Source organism: Oryzias melastigma, linkage group LG1, assembly GCF_002922805.2.
Source record: "Oryzias melastigma strain HK-1 linkage group LG1, ASM292280v2, whole genome shotgun sequence".
Classification (NCBI taxonomy): Eukaryota; Metazoa; Chordata; class Actinopteri; order Beloniformes; family Adrianichthyidae; genus Oryzias; species Oryzias melastigma.
The window spans coordinates 24,580,982-24,604,675 of NC_050512.1; the positions used below are offsets into that span (position 1 = coordinate 24,580,982).

The following is a 23,694-nucleotide window of genomic DNA, read 5'->3' on the forward strand; positions in this document are numbered from 1 at the left end:
TTACCACATGTCCTTTTTTTTCTTAAATAGCTGCTGGGGGAGTTAGAGTCACTAAATATAGTGATAAAGTTGCCAAGTTGGCAACACCGTGAAGGAGGAAGGGAAAGTGTTGCCTCCTCAGCCTAACCTGGTGTGAACATTAATAGACAGTAAATTAAAAAAAGGTCACCATAACAGAATGTTTTCAAATGAAAAATATTGAGCAAAGTATAAAATTAGAAAATGAGCACCAAGATATAAATTAAATTAAATAAAGAGAACAGAGGACCAATAAACTGTGACTAAAAGTTTTATAACCGAGTTTAGAAACTGTTGATTGAATCTAAGTAAGTGTCTCTGTAGTCTCTAGGGCTTCTGCCCCTTAACGGGGTGATTAATGTCACTGCAGCCAGAATTCACATCCATTGATGCTTTTTTTTTTTTTTTCACAACTGCTTAATGATGACATTATCAGGTTGCTAATTAGCGATCCATCAGCAGCTTGTCCGCCTGACAAATTGACAGGAAAACACTGAGCCGTCACCTCCGTAACCTCCTCCTATTGTCCCTCAACGACTTTACCGTGGCTGGCGCTCATCGTTAACTTCCGGTCCGTCACCATTATCTCTCTTGTCTTTTCAAGCACGCCCTTCCTGAACTTTCACTGCTGAAGAAAACAAGGGGAGAAGAAAGCTTTCTGCTGGAGTTCCAGCTCTTTATCTGTGCTCACAGCTCATGTGTTCGATGTGTGATGAGTGCTTGCCCTTTAACACTCAGGTGACAACAGTTCAACTGAAAATTGTACTCTCTAAAAATCAACTGAACTGAAATAAAATGTATCAATTCAGATTAAATAAAGTAAGAAACTAAGAGGCCATGTCAAGTATTTAAAATGGTTGCAATCCAGTTTAGTTCAAATAATTCCCAGAAACACTTAAAACCATTTTAACTGTATTTTTTATTTCATTTCTGAAGAATTAAGCAGAATCAGACTCAATACTGACCTTTCAGCCTTTCAGTGGGAGCACCTGTTAATCTCAGGATTCATAACAATTTTAGATTTTGTGTAAAAAAAAAAAAAACGAAATATTTTAAATTACGGTGCAAAGAGGTCACCGACTTTCTGCACAGTCAATTGCTACAGAGCTCCAACCTTCATGTGACCTTCAGATTAGCCCAAGTCCAGTAAGTTTCATGGAATGGGTTTCCATGGGCGAGCAGCTGCACATCGCCAAGTGCAATGCAAAGCGTTGATGGTGTAAAGCAGACACCTTCTCTGGAATGATGAATCAAGCTTTTCTATCTGGAAATCTGATGGACCAGTCTGAGTTTGGATGTTACAGGAGAGCGGGACATTTCAGACTACATTGTGCCGAGTACGAAATTTGGTGGAGGAGGAATGATGGTGTGGGCTTGTTTTTCAAGAGTTGGACTTGGCCCCTTAGTTCCAGTGAAATGATCTTTGAATGCTTCAGGATAACAAAATATTTTGGACAATTCCAGTTTGGAGCGGATCCTTACTATTCCAACATGACTGTGTGCACAAAGCAAAGTCCATAAAGACATGGAGGACAGAGTCTGGTGTGGATGAACTTGACTGGCCTGCACAGAGTCCTGACCTGAACCCCATAGAACACCTATGGGATGAATTAGAGCAGAGACTGTTTTTGTTTTGCTACACATGAATATTTTACATATGAAGGAATTTTCACACAAATTAAAACAGCAAAACATGAACTTTGAATACTATTAGAAAATGTTGAAGACATAACTATAATGTAGGAATGGAAATTTGCTTTAAAATGAAAAAAAATATATAATTTTTTTATTCAAATCCCTAAAGGAATGGATCATAAAAATACGTGTTTTTGTTCTGTGTGAAATTACAATAGGATAAGTAGTAAGAATCTTTTTTGTGTTTTCCTCTGTATATCAACACAATAGATGGCTGTTTTCTCAGTCAGTGCTGCTCTCTAAATACCAACACTGCTGATGTAAATCCAGTAGAATCTGATTCACCGCATAAAAACTGGATTTGGTCCCTCCGGGTTTCATATCTGTTGTTTCTCTTCATGCTCTCAGAGTTAAACCTGCACTGGACTCCAGGGACTCAAACCAAACAGCTCTTATTTGAATGGCCTCTGACACAGAGGTGTTTGTGCGATGGTTTTATCTTATGTTGCAGTGAGCGACAGCCCACTGAAGGTGTGATGTATGTTATGGTTTTGGATTAAAGATTAAAGGCCGTTAAAGCCGGCGAACAGGCCTAATCCGGCTCTTCAGCTCGGCTTTGGAGGCGCTGATCCACCATCAGCTTACTGCCCAGCGCTCATTGTGTGGACTTGAAAACAAAACCTGTTGCAAATCGCAGCCACTTACCTTCACCGCTCTTCATAAACACAGGAGTTCAGTCAATTCAGACTAGAATAAAAAAAGACCTCAAGTGTCAGATTTTTTATGAAAAATGTACTTTTTTATATACAGTATGTTAGCTGCAAGGAAATGAAACAGATCCAGGAATGTGTTTTGATTTGTAAAAATGAAATGTCGTTTTTTTATTATTTGTTTTGCTTTTGTCATGATCTTTAAAATGTTTCTACGTCGAGTGATTTGTTGGTGTTATTTGGACCTTAGGGCCACAATAATCACTATGTTAAGACAATGCTAGTAAAAATATGAATATATTTTATTATGGAGCAACATTTTTTAAAATACGATTATTGTAAGAGTTATACAAGTCTAACAATTTTTAAAATATATCAAAATCTAACAATTGGTTAAAACTTTTAACTTTTGGAGGAAAAGTTTATGGTACAAATTCTTTGGCACAAAAAGAAGACCTGTAGAAGTGAAGAAACTGAAGAATGCTGCAGATGTTTGATTTTTTTTTAATTATCTTCTAATCTTTAAACACTGGAGAGCTTTAGATCCAGTGACATTCTATAGACTACCATAACTCTTTAATCGCTTTTGCAATTAACGTAAGTCCAGCAAATTCTGAAACACAGGAAACCAGCCTTGCACTGATGTGTAACACTTTACATTAGGGATGTGCTCACAAAATTAATGTAAATCATCTGATTTTGACACAGAGTGAAGCAACTTTGAACTGTTAAGTGTTGCAAAAGTGTGGAGAGTTGTGTTAGTAAAGTCTTGAATTGGGGTGAGAAGCTGATTTTCTCAGAATCTGTGGATTCACATTGATCACCTAAATAGTCGTAGAAGATAGTCGTACCAAAGAGTGTGTTATTTAGGTGTTGTGGTGACATCTCCAATGTTAACCTTAACCTGGAAGTGTCTGAGATACAATTAAAAGCAGAGATTGGGGAAAACTAGGTGGTGATGTTGCATTTGCTGCAGCCTCGGACAAGGTTTTAGTGACCTGACACCTTCAAAGTGTCCAACTGCATCAAAAGCTCCAATTATAGTAAAGCATTCTGGGAGATTAGCAGCAGCATGACCAAACCTATCTCCACATGTATAACTTGTATGTAGTGTACATAGCGGTCGGTCTCGTTGAGCGCTATGGACCAGACCAATTTGGCCGGTTCAGAATGGTCTAGGCAGTCTAAGTGGGCGTTTCCATTGAGTGATGGACCATCAAAGCGCATGCGGGGTGTAGGGCAATGAAGTAGCTGCGCATCAAAACGGTGCAACTACGTAGAAAGAGAAACCGCATCAGCTGACTCAGAAACGGACAGAAAATTAAAAAGATAAAGGCGGAGGATAACTGTAATCCGGAGCAGGTGTTTTGGATGAAGCCGGCTTCTCTTCGCTGCAGAACGGTCTATTGTTCTGAGTTAAAAAGGAAAAAAACTCTTTATGTTAAGCAGTACTCCAGTGTTATTGAATAAAAGTTTACAAAGCACAATCGGAAGTGTTTTTGATGAGTATGGATTGTAACGGAGGTTACCAGGTGAGACGGAGGGGGGGTGTCTCCGTCCATATTTGGGGATTCGGCGACCCCAAACCCTTTGGAATATGGGGGAGATACTTTATGTGAAGAATTTATTATTCTTTGCAAGAAGATTGGAGCAAAGAAGAATACAGTGGACAAAACTTTCGGTTTGGATCTTGAGTCGGGAAAAGTGCTGGTGGGACGCTTGCTGTTGTTGTAGAGTCTTTCCACTATTTAAAGGGTTACATCGTGTAACGACAGAAGCTCCACCCTAACGAATCCATCCCATTTTTCTGTGGACTTATGACCAAACGGGGGACCCGAAATGGTACCAGTCAGTCCTGATTTATGGGTCTATTTTCTAATGGGAATGCTCGAAATCCAATCTGGTCTGGACCACTCACTGGAAACAAGTTATTATTGATGCCACGCCAAGGCTACTATAGAAGATATATGATACATCTCCTGTTGCTTTTGAGGTAGTATGCAGAAAACTAAATTATTTTTTTCCAAACAAAGCAAAGCAGTAAAAAATAAAGCAGCGTTCAGAAATACAGCATGAGAAAGAGAGAGTTATTTGGAAAAAAAAAACAAAACCATATTACCACACACAAAAAAGATCTTAAATGTTTCCATTTGTGGTATAATCAGTCAAAATCTTGACCTTATTATATTTCAAATGTTAAAAGATTATTAGATTTGTTCATTTGTAACCATAAATTACTTAAAAACTGTATTAAGTTTGCTAAAACCTTCTTGCAAAACTACTTTTCCTTCATATTTTTCCTAAATTTTAGTACAAATCTTTAATACTAAAGCAGAATTTCATTTTCCTAATGTCTCTTGTTTTACTCTTTATTAAGACATCAACCAGAAAACAATAATACAACTGATTTAACCAGCTGAACTGAGAGACCGGCTGCAGAACTCACACAGGCAGATCCCAAAGCAATTTAGCAGCATCTTTATTCTGCTTAACAATGCCAGCAGAGAAACTAATTAAGTACAATTCACTCATTTCCATGTTAATGCTTTGTTTGTTGCCATTGTTTGAGGAGACAATGTTAGGAGATGCTAATGAAGGATTCCCAATACCGGTGTCCAAATGGGAGTCAATTGACAGCCGTGAACCCAGAGGCCTCTGTGATTACCCCTGAAGCCCCCCACACATGAAAACAGTCTTTCTCAGGCTAAACCTTTGGTTTCACTGCTAAAAAATGTCTTTTTAACGACTCAGGCTGGTTCCAAATGTTGTTTTTAGTTGTAACTCCAGATTTAGAGAAAATGTTTGGTACATTTGTCATAGCTTAAAGTCAGAGCTTACGGAAAAACTAAATCTATTTGAGAGTTCAAGGAGAAAGGCACGAGGAGTGACTTCACATCTGGAAAAAAAAATCTGCCTGATTCCCCAAAACACTTGGACAAATATTCTGTGGACTGATGAGACAACACGCATTCTTGATCACACTTTTAGCATCCAGTGTTCACAATGGACTGTTGCTAATCAATACTAGCGCACAGATAGAAGAGGAGTGGTGTGAAATGTTGCAGCACAAATCTTGCAAGCTTACTCCAATCATTTACTGTCACAGCTCTATTCCCATATATGAAAGACTTGGTGTCATAGAATATACTGGGAAAAAACGTAATTATGGATTTCTCCTTCATGATATTTTTTGCAACGGTTTGAACTTCAGTGTTATGACAGCAATACGTCACTACCTAATAAGTCTCTGATTGATTAAAGTTTAATTGGTTTAACTTTTAATGGACGTTCAGTGACCAAATATTTTGGATGTAGAATCTGAAAACTGTCAAAGCTTTCATAGTGACTCTTGTGACACAAGTGTTTTAGACGCAGAAGCCAAAAACACCCAAACGCACGTTTACATAGACTTTTAATTAGAAGTGGTTGCTTGTGTTTCTGAGCCTTGTGTGAACGTAGCATCAAATGTGAGTGAAGGTCTTTGGCTGCTCCTCTTTATTAAAAAAAAAAAAAAAAAGTTTATGACTTTAAGTTCTGGTCTGCTTGAGAACAAGGACTTGTGTCCACTTACAAATGTACCCTAGTGTGGTTGACTTTAGCATGAATGTTTCATGAGCTACAGAGAAGACCAACTTGAGGAAGGGAACCAAAGAAAGAAAAAGACTTCCCGTTTTCAAAATGTTGCTCACTTAAAGGGTGGTGTTGGATAATCAAGTCAGGGATTAAATCAAGAAGAAGACCTTCTAATTCCACTAATCCTCTAATTATGGAGTAATAATGAGGACACGTACCTCCTCCCTACACCACCGCTATACTGTTAGAGAAATTCCAACTTTTTGTGAGTCATTTTTTTTACATACTGTGTTTACTTACTTTAGTTTACTTTTCCACTTTGGTAAACCAAGATCTCAGTCTTAGACTATGGTGACATATCCCAATGCCACCATGCAGCAAATGCGGCAGGTGGCATTTGTAATCAGGAGGTAACAGTGGTATTTTTACACACCACAGGGCGGCCTCAGAGGTTTTAGGAAAAAGTTCAAATCGAATAGCAACCAGACAATTTTTTGACATCGGTCAAAGGGCGCCCGGGCACATTTGGGGGACTGACAGGAGGGTGGCAGGAAGGTCTCCAAGGTCCCCAAAAGGGGTTGGATTGGGAGGTTAAACCAACAAATGGTTCCAGAGTGCAGCTGTGTCTGCAGCTCACCACTCCCCCAGGGGTTGGGTCAAATGCGAAGAACAAATTAATGGGACTTTAACTTTTAATACTCTACGTTAAAGTGTGGCATATCTGCGCAAAGCTGCTTTTCTCTACTTCTGAATCTGCTGGAATTAAATTAATTTCGTCAATGGTTGAAAAGTTATGGCAGCTGAAATAATGTCAACACTGGAGCTGAAGCTCCGATGTTCCAGGGTTTACACAATTACTCAGTTCCAAGCTCAACGGGTGAAAGGAACTTTTTTGAGGCTGGGTTTTTTGGGGTGTTGGTTAGAAAACACTCAGGTGCACTCTGGTGCAGTACAGGTCACTAAATTCTCCAGGTAACATCACAAGTTAGTAGCTTCAAATACAGCGTAAACCAAACTGGAAACTATATTGTTTAATAAGACTGACAGTAGCTCAAAATATTAAGCCAATATTTATTTCCATCAAATCTTGATTAACTTTAAGGTTTTTCCTTGTTTCACTTATTGGTAGGTATAGAACTAATGAAATACCCCACCAAACAGGATGTGTCAAAGTGGGACATTTGTTCTTTGGCTTGAACAACAAGCGATGGCTGCACCAACCAGAGAATGAATTTGTTGCTACTTTTCACTATTATACGCATGTTCAAATGTTTTTTTTTTTCCTTTACACTATCATTGAAATCTGTTTGCTGTACAGAGATTGGTAGATTTGCATCTCTCAAAGAGGCGAACCGGCATTTCTTTTGGAGTCTTTATTGGTTTTTTGTCAGTTTGGCAACAAAGTGTCAGCTTCTTTAAAAAAAAAAGGGCTGCCAAGTAAAGAAGGTGCTAATCCATGGTTGCCCCCCCCCACACAAACACACATTCACGCACACACACTACCTCCTCCTCTCCACAGAGGCTGTGCACCCAGGTCGAGCTGCACTGAAACACACACGACACCCTCTCAACCAAAAGGCTTATCGCTGCTCTCCAGACAGCCGCCACAGATCCGTCAACGAGCTCCACGATCGATGCATCTGATAAAGAATTAAGTCAGAAAATAAACTGTACACGTTATCAGGAAGTCTGTACACGGCCTAATTATGATGCTGTGTGTGTGTGAGGGGATGATATGGTGGAGATGGAGCAGTGAGAGGCTGCAGGAGGCCAAGTTTCTGTGGGGTGGAGGGGGTTTACAGAGATTTACATGCTGGTGGCCCAAAATGTCAAAAAAAGAAAAATATTTAAAAATGTAACAACATTACCCAGAAGTCCTCACCTGCATGTTTTTATTTTATTTTATTTTAAACCAACAAACTAAGCTAAAATTAACAATGGCATTTTGATCACTTGAGCTAAACTTAAGGTTTTCATGATTAGAGAATTGCTTACATCTCCAAAATCATCTATTGTTCTCAATTGACCCCATGGGGTCTAAAGATCTTGATAGCAAAATGACCATTTATTATTTCATCAGCTCAGTGGTATTCTTTATAGGTGAAATATTATGGACTATATCCCTACTTTGCACATGTGAATATTGTGTACCGCAAACACTAAGCACATATTTTATTTTATTTTAATCTTATTTTACTGATTTTTTTTCTATTAAGTTTTATTTTTGTTTTATTCATATTACACTTTTTTTGTAATGTTAGAGAGTTGGTCGCTGCACATTATGCAGAGTGGTTTTGGTGAGCGGCAATAACTGTCGCAATAAATCGATCTCAAAGAAAAAACACATTTTCATTTAAAAGAAAAAAAAATCTGGTGTTCTACTCAAAATATTACAACAGTTTACAAACACATTTTTTTTAAATTACGACTTTAAATCTTATAAATTTATCTACTCCTGATTCACCACGACTTGAAAAAAGAAGTTCTCAGAGAAGCAGGTTTCAATCTAAATCTTCTTTATATCTTTCATCATGACAAAGTAAATGTTAAAAATTAGATTTTTAGATTTTTATATAGTTTTATTTGAGTGGATTTTTGATTGTATAAACAGATGAAGAGTCATGGCAGTTGGAAGATTGTCTAAGAATTGACAGAGGTGAACGACCTGACATGTGTCCAAGTCACAGGCAGATGTGGTGGAGAGAAGCCAGCAGTTTTCCAAAATAAAATGTCCATAGGAATCAGATCTTAAGTTGTGCTTTTTGTTTTTGCAGCCTAGTACCAAGTGATCCAAATTCCAGGGGACTCTTGATCTACAAGACCAACCAGAGTGTAAAATACTGCATGAAGCCTTCATTGAATGAGAAGCTGAACAGTGGTGGTCCGGCACAGTGATGCCTGGTGAGAGCAGAGGACATGGTCAGATCCTCAGCTGATGTGAAGGAGTCCATGAGTCTCACGGACCAGATTCCAGCTCCGGGAGAGAAAACGCTTTGATCTGTCTTCAAGCTGGTTCATGAACAACAACTGACAGGGCGGCACAAAACACCCCGACACCGGGCCCGTCCAGGCCTCAGAAGAAATATGTGCCTTCATTTAGGGCAGATTCCACAACCCACGGGCAGAGGAGGGGATAAAGCCTGGAAATCCCCCAGAAAACCTTCAAAGAACCAGAGTTATCAGTGTTTTTGATGAGGAAAAATTGAAAGTTGAGAAATAATACTTTTGGCTTCTTCACATTTGTTTCTCATTTCTGTTCTAATTTTAAAAATATGCTAAAAAAGCTCAAGGTTTTTCTTTCCCGTAAGTCAAAGGAACTTTTTTACAACATAAACTTATACATCATTTAAATAAAATTTGCAACCTGTGATGCCAATCAGAGCAAACAATTAGATGTTTCAATGCAAAAATGAAAAATGCGGTGACAGTCTGGCAATGCACAACTACTAAGGCAGGAATTGTCCCAGTGGCTTTGAAGAGTGTGTGAGAATAATAGGGCCCTGGGTGTGTTTGTTTGTGCCCTCAACCTGATCGGCATGTGATGAGCAGGGAGGTCTGCAGGCCTAATTGGCCTCTTTAAATGGTAAAATGTCCAGCAAGCATGACGCATCAGTGAGGCAGCGGCACCCCAAATACCAGCGCTCTACTTCATCTTATCACCACTTTATAAAAGCAAACGGCTCCAATTAGCAGCAAAGCAGTCATGGAAATAATAATGACCGTAAATTGGATGGTTGTAGGAAGGATTTAAAAGTTTAAAGTTGAAGTGATGTGTTTGGAATTGACTAATCTGTAAAGCTCTGCGCTTTTATTGCATAAATTCTTTGACATAAAACTAACTGTTCCAACAATTCACATATAATTCAAGCAAATCCAGGACAAACTGTAGTGAATGAACCTGTCAAAGTAACAGCTAAAACAATTAAGGTTTTAATACTTTGACTTTTTTTAAATTGAGGTATGTTTTACATTGATCTTATTTTGAAAGTATAGGCTCAACTTACTTTTTTAGCGCACTTTTAAATCTAGATTTTCCTGTACATTTTCAAACACACCTGGTCATTCTTGTTGGTTTTTAGGGTGTATTCAGACTGGACACATTTGGTTCACTTAACGTTTGTGTCCCCCAAAAATTCAGAACAAATTTTCAGTCTGAATACAACCAAACAGACCCGGGTTTTGGTTCGTTTCTAGTTGGACGGTTCGCTCTGTTTCCTCAGTCTCAATAAGTTCTGTGTTCAAAGTGGAATAACTGGACCAAATCAGCCAACATAGATGGGCCTTGTGGGATGTAAACATAGAGCATACCAAAGACGTAGCAAATAAAAACTGTTGTACCTGACGTTAATAGATGTTCAAAATTGGTCAGCGAAATATAAAGCTTGAATAAATGAACAATCCCAACATGGATTGAAAAGCAACCCTTCCATTATTCTTTCACTCATTGCTTTGTCCCGCCCTCATATTTCTTGGATCATAGCTAAAGAGAGCTTTAGTTACATGTTTTTGTTTACAAGCTTTGGTTTGAAACAGAAAAGTCCAGTACAAAGGCAGTCTGAATACAGACCAAGAGCAAGGTTCAGGACTCGGCCTGGACTAACAGACTTTTCCAGTCTGAATATATTCATGGTATTTTGTTTGCTAATTTATTACATTATTTTAACTATGCTTTTTTCCATTGCAGTTTCAATTTATTAACCATGTTTCTTTTTTCAGACTAGTAATGATAGGCTGGGGGTATGAGGAGTTGTTAGCTAATGGGGGAGAGCGTAAACTGAGAGCTCTCGCCAATTGTGGGGTGGGATTATATAAGTTCGCTTCCTTCCACTCCCTTTCAAGCGATCTACTTGTGATTCACTAATATGTTATGTCATGTATTGTGACCTGATTGCTTGAAATAAACCATTTCATTCATTCATTCACTTGTAAAGGAAAGTGGGGCGGGGTCGCTCCACATCAACAGACCACTCCAAAAGTTAGAGGCAAATTTCTAATGAACTCCTGTCGCTCTGCAGAGACTATGTCCTATAAAACAACACAGGTTTTTTAATGTTACTTAAAAATTGCATAATTATAACCAGAAGACAACTGGAAACAATTTAATTTTAAATTTAGTTCTTTTGTCAGACTTTTTCCAAAGGTAAATAATGTGACTTTTTTCTGTGGTCTTCGCCCATTGCAGATAATGTGTCAGATAACAGACGGCTGAGCTGAAGATTGTGTTGAAAGAACTGTGTGAAGTCACAAACTAATTTATAATGAAATGGTCTCAAGCCAAACTTTTTTTAAATCATTAATTATTGTTTACTTTCTTGTCATCAAGTTATTTCCCAAACTGGAGAATTGGGTGAAACCAACTAGTTGGGAAATTGGTGGAACATCCACATCAAGACCATTCAACAAAATACACAAACAGTAACAACAACCTTAGATGATCTGACTGTGATCTTTTGGAAACCGGGGAGTAGCGATTTGTTTTGGCCATCTTAGTGTGAATACAAAAGTGTCTGGATTGTGTAACAGGACACCTAGTGGTTATCTGGTGAACTGACCTGGCTCCAGTTACCTCACATTTTTAAAACATTTTGAAGAAGGATATAACAATAGCTGCGTTTCCATTACACTTTTGCGCAAAACTTTTTCGAAATTTCTAGAATTTCGATAAAACAATGTTTCGAAAAAACAGCGTTTCCATTAAACCATGATTATGCGAAAAACTCGAAGTAATTCCCGCGATAAGTCATTAAAAAAACATGACGACGGATATAAACACTATTTTCATGTGCAGTAGATTCATTCACATTTCTGCCACGGAGCTAGCTCTCATCCTTCCCATCAGAGAAGACGTCTACGTCTGATCCGAGCCTTGGAGCGGCAGGCTCCTTAAACGTGGGAGCGACGTAGAGTCAAACAGTTTTGGGGAATCGTGGTTGAAGAATTCACCGAAGAGCTGTGGATTCAGCATTTTCGCATGACACGCTCAACTTTTGATGAGCTGTGCGGTGCTCAAGGCAGCCAGTTGCTGTGAAAAAGCGCATTTGACCAGCTTTTCCTGCTTCCAGTCCGAAACGTCATATCCGGTTAATGGTCACGTGACTCGTTTGTTTCGAAAAAAGTGTTTCCATTACAGTTTTTCGAAAAACTACTGTTTCGATACGGCCCAAATACCACCTCCTCTAAGCGCAAAAACTTTATTTCGAAAAAGGCGAGTTTTTTCGAAATTGTGGTGTTTCCATTAGGATAATTTAATATCGAAATTCCGTTTTTCGAAATTTCAGAGTTAATGGAAACACGACTAGTTACACACTTTTCTGATAATGAGAAGAACTGGAGAATGTATGGGTTTAGCTAATAATTGACACAAGTATGAACATTTTTTAACAGTAAAATCAAAATGATTTTTTCAAAATAAAGTTCTCAGATGCATGATTAAATGGAAAAAAAGTCTAAATGAATTCCATGAAAATTTAAAAGGGATCAAATTTCTTGAGCAAAAATAATGCGTTATTTGACACTTTTTTTTGGTCAACATTCTATTAGTTATTTAAACATTTTTTATGTGGAAGGTGTCACCTTCCATTAAAAAAGCATAAAAGTTGTTTTTTTACTACTCACTCTATGAATTAAAAATAGAGTTTTTTTTTTAAAGGGGAGGAATTCCGCTGCAGAGTCCCTGGCTGCAGCGGTGGTAGTGGCGGCGGCGGCGGCTCAGCAAACTGCAGGTGTCAGTTTGTTTTGAAGCTGCTCGTCCAGAAAGACTAAAGTGTAGCTCTTTAAAGAGGCAGACCAAAGGCGAGTCAGTGACACATCAAAGGAGTTCCTGAGTCGTTCGCCTCAGTCCAGCAGCGGGGTCACTGTCAACTCCGACAAGTCACAGCTCTGCCGGTAAGTTTGGAGGAGCAGGAGGAGAAACTTGTGTTTTGTTCCCCCGTCAGTGGGAGCATTTGAGGGCAGTGGGGGGGCCGCGGTTGTTGTCAGAGAAAATCAAACAGAGCCCAATTAAACTGATTCTAACATGCCAGTGGTCACGAGCTCACCTGGATTCTCCTCTCCTCAAAGACACGCCAGCAGCCGGCACCACTCGTGGGACACTAATCACCCAAACCCGACAGCCTTTGGGAATCTTTGATGTGCCAACAGGCGACTGATCACCGCATGGACAACTTTTTACCATTTTTCTCTTTGAGGGAGCACAAAAATGAAGTAAAAGCATTTTTCTACAAACTGTTACTTTTTTCAAGATTTCAACAAAACCAAAAATTGAGTAAAGTTAGGAGGGACTTGGAAAAGCATGCGGAGGAGGCGGAGGCAAGTTCTGACGGTGCCAATGTTTATGTGCACGCTAATTTTCTGAGCTTTCAGATATTTTATTTATAAAAAGATAAATAAATAAAACATTCTTTATGAACATGTTTGATCTCCTCATTTACAATATGATAATTGGAAATTGAAATTGAAAATTGTGGGCGGGACTATTGGCACAGAGTAAGCCCGCCCCCTTCCCATCATCCATCTGTGCTCTCCCTCTAGCTCAAAGCCCGAATCTAATGCTAGCTTCCCAACGGGCACAGAAATGCTTGTTCAAGCAACCACTTTAAATAAAAAAGTAAACGCACCTATATGTGCACTTTGGGCTTACAGGTGCAAATTTCTCATGTTCTTGCATCACTGTTCAAGTTATTAAAACTGTTCTTGGACTCTTGGACTTATTGATGACTAATCAACGACTAATTTAATAGTCGATTAGTCGTTACTTTATATTATATGGAGTCAGAGTGAGGTAATGTTGAACAAAGTTGTGAGCGTTCAGCACCAAAAAAAATCACTTTTTTATATTTGAGTCAGTGAGACTAAAACTTTATCATTTGTGAAAAAAGTTTTTTTTTTTTTTTTTTCAAATGCCGACCTCATTTGATTTAATCTTGTTTTAATACCAGAAACGAGTGAAGGAAAGAAGTTGCATGATTTATTAAAGGTTTAATAAACTATCATCTTAATTGCTTTTATTTGTAGGTAGCTTAAAGCTAATGATGGTTAAGATGTGAGTTTTACATCCTGTTTACCCATGACTCGATGGGTCGACTAATCAGAAAAAATAATCGGAGATGAGTCGACTATCAAAATAATCATTTGTGACAGCCTTAGCGTGAACACCATAAGCTAACAGAGCATTCAAAAATCCACGTTTGGCTCGCTCTTGAAGGCACCACACTTAGCCTGGTGTGTACGCAGCCTAACATCACCGGTGCAACAAAAACAGCGAGCAATATTGGAGATATGAAGCTTTACAGCTTTGAGCCAGATGCTGTACAGTGGAATTATACGCTGGAAAAAAAAGAGTTTGCGAAGTTTGGTTTATACGACGATCTTATAAATCAAATTTAGGACAAATCTTTGTAGAATTTTAAATATGGGACATTTTTAATATGCCATGAGACTGCTATAAATACTGTATATGTAATAAACAGTCTAAATATTAGCTATACATAATTTTTTTAAAGTAAATCATCAGCCGTGGGCTGATTGTTCATATGTAAATAAATCAGTTCTCTAAAGAGGGGTTACATTTTCTGTAGACCAAGTATTCTGAGTGTTTACAAATGTAACCCCGCCCATTGGCGTTTCTATGCGTTGAGAGGACTCAAGTCACTTTTAAAACAACCTTTTGACACTAAGTTAATAAAAACAAAACCTCTTTTTATTTACAATAAACAGTATTTCTTATTAATGCAAAAAATGATTATGAAACAAAAAACGTACAAGATTGTAAATAAACTTTGTCCTCTAAAATGTATGACTAATTTACCACTAATGTCAATTTGATGGGTATTTGCCCTAAATGAAGGACACGTTTCTAATACTAATGAAAGGGAATGAAATGTATTCATTATTATCGCAGTGTCTTAATTAACAGGTGAAAAAACTTTGATCCTACAAAAACTAAAAGTTAAGAATCACTTTTTTCTGGAAATGTCCCTCCCTTTTCTCATGACTTTTCCTAAGCATCAGGTTTTGACGTGACGCATAACTCTACCGCCGGTGTCACTATAGATTATGAAGCCCACATACAGTGAGGGGCCACAAACAGTACAAAACAATGAATGCCTCTGCGGTGTTTTCAAAGGCCACCAGTGACAACAGCGTGCCATGCATGGCTGGAGCGCGGTCTTGAAAGAGAGAGTAATGAGTGTAGTCACATCAAAAGGCAACAAAGCAGGAGTCGCAGTTCTTACAAAAGGCTGCAATTAGCACTTCAGGAATACATGGCAGGACGACACGCAAGTATCAAAATGCTCCATTTACACCACTTATTGCTACTAGAGCTGTGCTATTACCAGACCAATCAATCAGTTAAATAGTTAGTCCACTGTGAAACTTTGGTCAAAATGTATATTCTAGGGGAATTTTTGCCTCACTTTTACACAGGATTTGAGTAGTATTTATGCTTAATAAGAATTCAGAATTAATAAAAAATAATAATAATAATAATTCCTGCATTTCCCTACTTTAAATTTTTTGTTTCATTCATTTTTTCAGCATTCTTACACCAAGTCTGGGTTTGAAACCAAACTGGCTAAAAATGTTGCAGTTCTTCAAGAGACCACCAGAGGCTGGTTTATTTGGGGAACAATGTGCCATTGATAATAAAAAAGTCCACTTTTTTAGAAACTAAAATTAATTTAAGTTTAGTACAGTTCAGTTTCAGAATGTTTGATGCTTATTACTTGTTTTTTTTATTTTTTTTTTTTAGTCAGCCGTTTATATTTTATTAGGGCTCATATTTGGGCATCATTAGTGATGTGTTTTTGATTGGCAAAACTCATTAAACTTTTGCCCGTCCAATGGTCCATTTCTGGAATGATGCTGAGGTGGGCGGGGTAAACTCTGGTCAATATGTTGTCATTATTACCTTTTCAAAAACCTACAGGTGATGTTAGAGGTTATTGTTCCAGTCTAGATAACTATGGAGTTCCTCCATTCCTGCACAGCCAGATCCATTCTCCAGTCTGCTGACGATTCCTCAACTACTCAAGAATCTTTAAAGGTTTATCGTGGTACGGCTGATCTGACCAAGCAAACAGATACCAGTCATGAACTGAGGAAGCAGCTGCGTTTCCATTGACTATGAAATTGCCCAAATTGAATTTGCGTTAATAAATTTGCCTAATGGAAGCAGAAGAATTAAAAAAAAAGTTGCATTTATTGAAAATAAATTTTTGCCCTTGGAGATTGGCATATTTTGCAAAACTGCAATTGAAACACTTTTTCACTTTTTTTTATTTTTTTATTAAATGAATCCCGTGACCAACAGTGACTGCACCACTGTGCAGTGACCAAGGCATCACAAAGCTCGAGTGTGTCATGTGGAATTGTTGTATCCACATCTCCTTTATAAAATCACCAATCATGATTTCCCAAAATCGCTTTATCCATAGGCGCTCCCATGAAGCTTGCCGCTCCACGGTCTGAATAAGACGCCGACGTCTCCTTTGATAGATGATGATGAGCACTAGTGTTGTGGCAGAAATTTGTGTGTATTTCCTGTAAATCAAAGTTTTGTTCAAATCCATCACTTTGTTTTGACTGACTTATTGTGTCAGTTTTTTCCTTTATAATTATGATTTAATGAAAACAGTGTAATTACGAAATTAAGTTTTTTCAACATTTCGGGAATTTTGATAAAGTTTTGCGCATTTGTGTAATGGAAACACAGCTGAGCAATGGGCAATTCCACACTTTTAAGATTTGATATGATACAGATTACTTTTTGGTTAAATATTTGATACTAATTACCAGTACAGATTACTGGTGATTTCTTTTTGATCAAATGTTTTTTCTTACGCATATTATTAGTTTTCCTAAAACCAAATACCATCAAAAACTGGCAAGGTAATAACTATAAAGTGAAAAAATACAAAACCCTTCTTTCTAAAATCACTTACCCATGCTGTTCGTGTTGTTGCATAACATGGACAACTTGCGGCTCCCGTGGTCATGTGACCAATGGAGCAGTTCAATATGCTGTGGGGCATTTTGGCACACTGGAGTAACTCACCTAATAACCAAAAATATCAAAAAATTACACATGCACTTTTATTTTCTCATTTATTAGGTAGTAACTGATGCTTTAATAGAGTAGTTAATAGCAGATTTGATCATTTATGGGTCTGTTGATATCTTGGTATCACTAAATTCAATTCAATTCAATTCAGTTTTATTTATATAGCCCAAAATCACAAAGAGATTTGCCTCATTGGGCTTCAAAATATAAACAATTGTTAAAAACTAAACAGACTAAATAAACTGGTTATCCCTGCCCTTAGACCCTCCCTCCCGGTAAGGAAAAACTCCTAAAAAAACCTGAGTCAGGAAAAAAAGAAGAAACCTTAGGGATTCCCACATGAAGGAGAGATCCTATCCCAGGACAGACAGGCAATACCAGAACAGTTAAAGAAAAATTAGCTTCTACAACTACGAATCTAAGAGTTCATTCAGATAAAGCTGAGGGACGAGTGATGATTAAGTCCATAGTCAAGAGAACTAAAGAGAACTAAAAAATAAAGCTTGAGCAGCCTGAGGGAACCAACTTTTTTTTTAAAAACAGCACAATTAATGAAAACCATTCACTTAAACTACCATCAACAACAGAACCCAACTTATTTTCTAACTTTTCTAATAAATTATTTTAGAGGTATAGCCAAACGTGTGTCATATCTGTCATTATTTTGATCAAATTTCTCTCTTTTGTGCCCAAATTAAATACAGTCTGAACATCAGTGGGCCTCTGCTGGTGATGCAAGCTCTCGTACCTTGTTGCATCACATTAGTAAGTGAACATTATTTCTGGTGGCTGAACACCAAAGAACCATCAGTGCAATGTGCAGCCTCAGATTAGATGCCAAAATTTCTCTTTTTTCCCCCCGACAGGCAGAAGTGTTTATATTCTTTACACCGTCTGCAAAAACAGGGAAACATCTCGCCCAAAAATGGCACATCCCTGCGGGTGTACTTAAAGAGCGGCGCTGAACGACGACAGGCAACAAGCCGTTTGGAATGAAGGGTCATCTGCTCATTTGCATGGATAAAACAACAGACGTGTTATTAATTGCATGTTGCCTTGAAGTCTTATCAAGCCTGAAATGAAGATGTTCAGGAGGAGGACATCAATGCTCCCACTCAGTCTGTTTTCTCTAAGGAAGCAGCTCAAAGACGCATTAAAATAAGTAGTTTCCACAGATTCTTTTCGCAGACATCTAAAGCAGTTTAAAAACACAGCACACCTACTTTGACATCTGTTGGGTTCTACATATTCCAAAGCAAAAATCCAAGAAAAATATTATGGTGTTATACTTTCAATATTTTGATAATTTGTCATAAATTTCAAAAAAATATTCACAGAAAACGACCATAAGTGGCAGAACCCAAAAATTGCTACTGTATATTTTCCAATAGTAGCCCCTGGCGTTTATTCCAAAAATGTTGGCAGCCGACCTGGCATTTATAACAGTCTATTTCAGGGGTGTAAAACTCAATCAAACAGGGGGCCAAAATCCAAAACACACCTTAGGAAAAACATTTATTAAGCTAAATATTAAAAATTTTAAAAAATTAAAATTTTACCTGGAGCTCCAGTGTTTAATTAAGGTAATTCCAGTAGATTCTGAAGGAATTCCGGTAGTTTCTCACGACGCTTTTCCCCTATAGAATCTACTGGAATTACCTTGATTGTGTAAATAGTTTAAAAGTTACAATCTGTTAAAGATTTTGTGTTTAAGTCTCACAGACGATGCCTCAGGTGTTAAAGGGTTAAATAACTTTCAATATTTTACTCTCCATGAAAATATGTTTTGTCAAAATTATACAAGTTAGAAATACGATAACATTGGGCAATTAATAATACAATATAATGATTTGGAGGGTCGGATATGATTACCTGGAGGGCCGGATCCGGCCCCCGGGCCTTGACTTTGACACATGGTCTATTGGCGACTATTGGCATTTATTCCATCATAGACAGAATGATGATGAGTAATGAGTTCATTTTGCTGTGAAATGTGGTCAAGAAATGCAGACAATGATGAACGTTTCTGGATTTATTCAAATAATTAATGAGAACTTCTTTTCTCTTTGAATCATCATAAATCTCTGTATCAAAAATCCTCTTCCCTTTCATGCAAATTATTTTCCAGGAGATTCACATAACTTTCATCTTTGCTCAACAATCCATCTTAAAACTACTTTTTCTAATTTGTCACTCACTTTCTTTGTAAATCTACCAGGATATCGTCTTTTTCTGCAGCCAACGTTTCAATATCACGCATCACTTTTGCGGCATTCCCGGTGTTACGGCCTTCCAGTTCTTCCTGGTTGTTTTTCTGCTCTCTCATACAGTGTTCTTTGGCGTATACCACTGCATGAAGTTTAAACACTTAATCAAATGAGTGTTTCTTGACTATCGCTACATTGGATCACAACACAAATACCACAAACAACCAGCGTCTGCATGACTGCACGGCCAGTGGAAGGTGGAATCCCAGAATCCCAGTCACTACGAGAGACCGGCGTCTAACATTAACGAGCATGTCAGACCTGCCTGGTATTGGAAATCGGCGTCAATTGGAGACAGGCTACAATTGGAAGGTCTGGTGTAATAAGGAAGACATAAATCATATGTAAGACGTTCTGGAGTACAAATTGCACTCTTGGAAGAAATGTATGGGAACAAAAACACTAATGTTTTATCTTGAAAGGAAAATCATAACTATAATAGATACATTATATTGATGGTTCACTCAAGGTTTATAACAAGAAGCTTAATTTTGCTTTTAGACAATTTTATCTATCTATATTAATTTTAATTTATATTTTTTGTATTTAATCTGTTCTATGTATTTAATTGTATTTTTCTTTTTATGTATCTTCACACATTTTATTTACTTAATTTCATCTTTTTTTATTATTATTATTATTTTAGCCACAGTGTTTCCTGTGGGGATCCTTTCTGCCAGGGCTTGTCAGCTTGTCGGTGGTCATTATCGTGGTTCTTGCCCGTCTGGGGCAGCTGGGATCCAGTATTGCTCACCCCATTGCTGTGCTAGTCTGGGTGGGCACTGTGGCGATGTTCCTGTGGCCGACTGGCTCCTGGTTTCCTCACAGCAGAGCCATGAAGTTTCTTTTAGAAGTTAACATTTACAAGTACTTACTGTGTGTGGGGGTCATGGGATGTATGTGCAAATGGAGGGTAATGGGTGGGTTAGGTTTTATTTTGAATTCCTGCATCTTTGTTTTAATTGTAAAGCACTTCGAGCTACGAAAGTGTTCGAATTTCTTTTTATATATAAAGTTTGATTTGATAAAGTTTGATATTTGATTCAAAGAAAGAATCTAATATATTAGCACAACATATTAACAATTGAGGTAAGCTAAGAAGTCAACTACGCTCTTTACATCATTTCAAATAATCAAATCCGTTGAATTTTTCATTGTCTGCGTTGCCTTGGAGCAACTCCGCCAAGCCCAGTGTTGTCTTCTTCTTCTGCAGTGCTATAGCAAATACAGAGACACTTACAGTGTCCCCTAGCGGCTCTCAGTGGGAAAATTACGAACACATTAATGTTTTTTTCATTTTTTTTTTTTTAATCACACATACGTACAGAGCCCCTAAAGAGACACGCAAGTTAAAAAAAGAATAGTACTGGTTTCAGACGCCTACGAGGTATATGTACGTTTTCACTTCTATGTCCCTGAGTATGAGTTGCATAACCAGCCGAACTATGCAAAAAAAAAAAAAAAAAAATTGCTAATTGATCTCAGAAAAATATGGTAGTTATTGTTTTGGGGGTTTTAGTAAGTGTGTACTTGATTTCTTCTTAAAAGTTACCAAGACAACAATAAAAATCTGAATTTTCTCTCATTTGTCATCATTTTCTCTCAATAATAGTTTGTCATGCAAACAGGTTGCAAAAATATATGATGTCTTTTTAAAATTATTTTACCCAAAAATATATATATAAAGGGGAAGATTTTTTTATTGTAACATTTTTTCTAAATGGAACAAAAAAAAGCTGTAAATTGTTGTTTTTTGTTGTCCCCCCATTTTTTATGAATTTGACAATGTTTTACGTTGTTCATTTGCAGGAAAGCTGTGGCCTTTCACAGCCCAGCTGGCTGTGCTTTACTTTAGAGATTACTTTGTGTGATTGCATCACCGTTTTGGCGTAAAGCGTGGAGAGGAGCAGCTTCCTCAGGCGTTAAAACAGGGTTAAAGCAGAAGCTCAGGCGGTGCCAAAAACACAGAGATGAGTTTGGCTGCTGCCTGTCGCCCCCTGCTGGCCACCCTTCTTCAGTTTTGAGGAACATTCAGGAGAATCCCTTTTTTTGCCAACAATAATGAAAGACAAGTGACACACGAGGTAGGAAAATGCAAAAAACAAAAGTGCAAATGAGTCCAGGGGCAGCGTGACCACAGAGTAGAGGGGGTAGGATGGAAAATAGGACCTCAAAAAGTCGCTATTTGGAGAGATGACAGCAGCCATTGCAGAAATGTTGTCATTTTTTTCTAAAGGTAGAATTCCATGGACTCTAAAGGTGTGAAAATGAGGAAATGTGTTGTATAAACAAAGTGTTTTAGAGCTCTGCATGTCTTTCATCTCACTAAATTTGCCCTCTGGTGTCATAAAGCGATTACATTATTCCAGCACACTGTAAATAAACCAGAAAACGAAACCCGTGATGTCAGGCTGTGGGTGCAGCCACCACTCAGGGGCTGATGCTGCGGTTGCATCATAACCTGGAGAGGAATGACCTCATCATTTTTATGGATCAGGGCTTTCTCTGATTAAAATATACAGGAAATTCTTCTGATCAAAGATCAAAATCAGATTCTTGGTGGGAAAAAGTCATCAGTCATAGATGTTCTTTGTTATCTTTAAAATAACAAAAAACTGATTTTGTCTCTAAGATTGCCGCAAGTTTATATTTTTGCAAACATTTATCATCCTTTATGAACTTATTTTATTTGGGTTTTGTCAATTAAAGAGTGATTCTTGATAAGTTAATCAAATAATGCTGATTTTAGATCTTTTTTTATACATTTCTATTTTATTGTTGTCACTTTTTAGGCAGGATATGACATCATCAAACCCCTATCTTCTCAATAATGATTAGCTGGGTGAGACAAACCTCAGTTATTGGAACAGGCTCAATTGTAATGCTGTCCCTTAAGGCCACACCCCTTTTTAAAATAAAAACTAACAACAGTTCATGAAAATTAATTTCCAGCGAAGACGGGCGACCACAGCATAGAGGTCGGGCGGTCAGCCTATCAGTGGAAGATTGTGTTTGTGAATGGAGTTGTTATGAAGTCCTTTATGACTAGTGATGAGCACATGAAGCTTCATGAAGCATTGAAGCCTTTCATCCAAATGGTTCACGCCAGTGCAAAGCTTCTTGAAGCCTCATGTGCTCTAGTAGGAGATGTACTGGATTCAAAAATATTAGTCTGTATGAATTTGAAGTGTGTGGCATTTTGTAGAAACCCTGTGAATAAAACTATTATCAAAATGAAGAAAGTATGTAAAACATGTATTATGTAGTATTCTGTGTGTGTGTGTGTATATATATATATATATATATATATATATATACACACACACACTCAAACGTCTCATCACTATTTACAACTGTCTTGGATATTCAGTCTAATTGATGAAACTATAAAAAAATAAATAGCTACAGTGGGACTGAGTTTATTTATACTGCATAGTGTTTCATTGGAGTGTTGCCAGGTGTCTTTAGCCACAACTCCTTTTTTAGCTCCCAGCAACCTGATTGGCTGAGCTGTAGAATTTATAGTATTCACAGGAAGAGGACAGAAAATTAACTTAGAGGGTTTGTTGTTTATAAAACTTTAGAGTTATCACAGCTTTTAATTTTAGTTGTTTAGTTTGGTGCACCAACTAACAACCAACTGTGTTTGCTGGTTTGTAGCTTATTCTCGCTTTAATTCCATTTTCCCAGGACTGAGTACTCTTAGTTGTTGAGTTTTTGTTGAGTTTGTTGAGTTCTTAGTTGTTAAATTAAGTTTAGTTGAGCTTTAGCTGATTGTGGAAATTCTTGTGTTGAAGATTATGTAACTGCAGCCAGTGACTGAGAATCTTCAACACAAAAATACAAACTAGTAAAATCCACAATTACTTTATTTTTTATTGGATACAGTGTAAAGATTTAAGAGAACTCAAATACAAAAAAATAGTCTGGTCTAATCTTACAAAAATAAATTAGAACAAACACAAGAACAAATAAAAAGGTACCAAGAACAGAGCCCTGAGGAACAACGTTTCTGAGTTTGGCCCACAATACAGCTCATTTACTCAAACTAACTTGAATCTACTGGACAAATATTAGTTAAACCTTTAACACTGAGATTCTTTAGACTACAGTAACTCTTCAACTGTTCACATAATTAGCAAAATTCCAGTGGATTCTGAGGCGGAGAAAAACATCTTCACGCCGTTAATTTGTTGCCAGCGACACCTCCGTTGTTAAAGGGCTAACGTGGTTCCTCAAAGATGTATATGATGTGTATCTACTATAACCTTTCCAAAAGGTATTTCACAAAGCAACTTACAAAAAGAAACTGAAAAAACAGTCTTGAAGAGTTAAGACAAGTTATTGTGAGGTGACTTGTGCGTTAGTAATTTTAATTGCTTGTTGGTGGGTTCTAGAGAGTTGCTATTAGGTCTGAAATTTTCAACAT

General features: G+C 37.6%; 1 long non-coding RNA gene across 1 annotated transcript in view; it reads right to left on the minus strand.

Annotated features, from left to right (window-relative positions):
- Positions 1-7,876: 7,876 nt before the first annotated feature.
- LOC112157318 overlaps positions 7,877-23,694 on the minus strand; it is an 18,560-nt gene continuing 2,742 nt past the window's right edge. The window contains exon 3 of the long non-coding RNA XR_002921133.2: positions 7,877-9,096. This is a non-coding gene — a long non-coding RNA (uncharacterized LOC112157318). The remainder of the gene's footprint in view (positions 9,097-23,694) is intronic.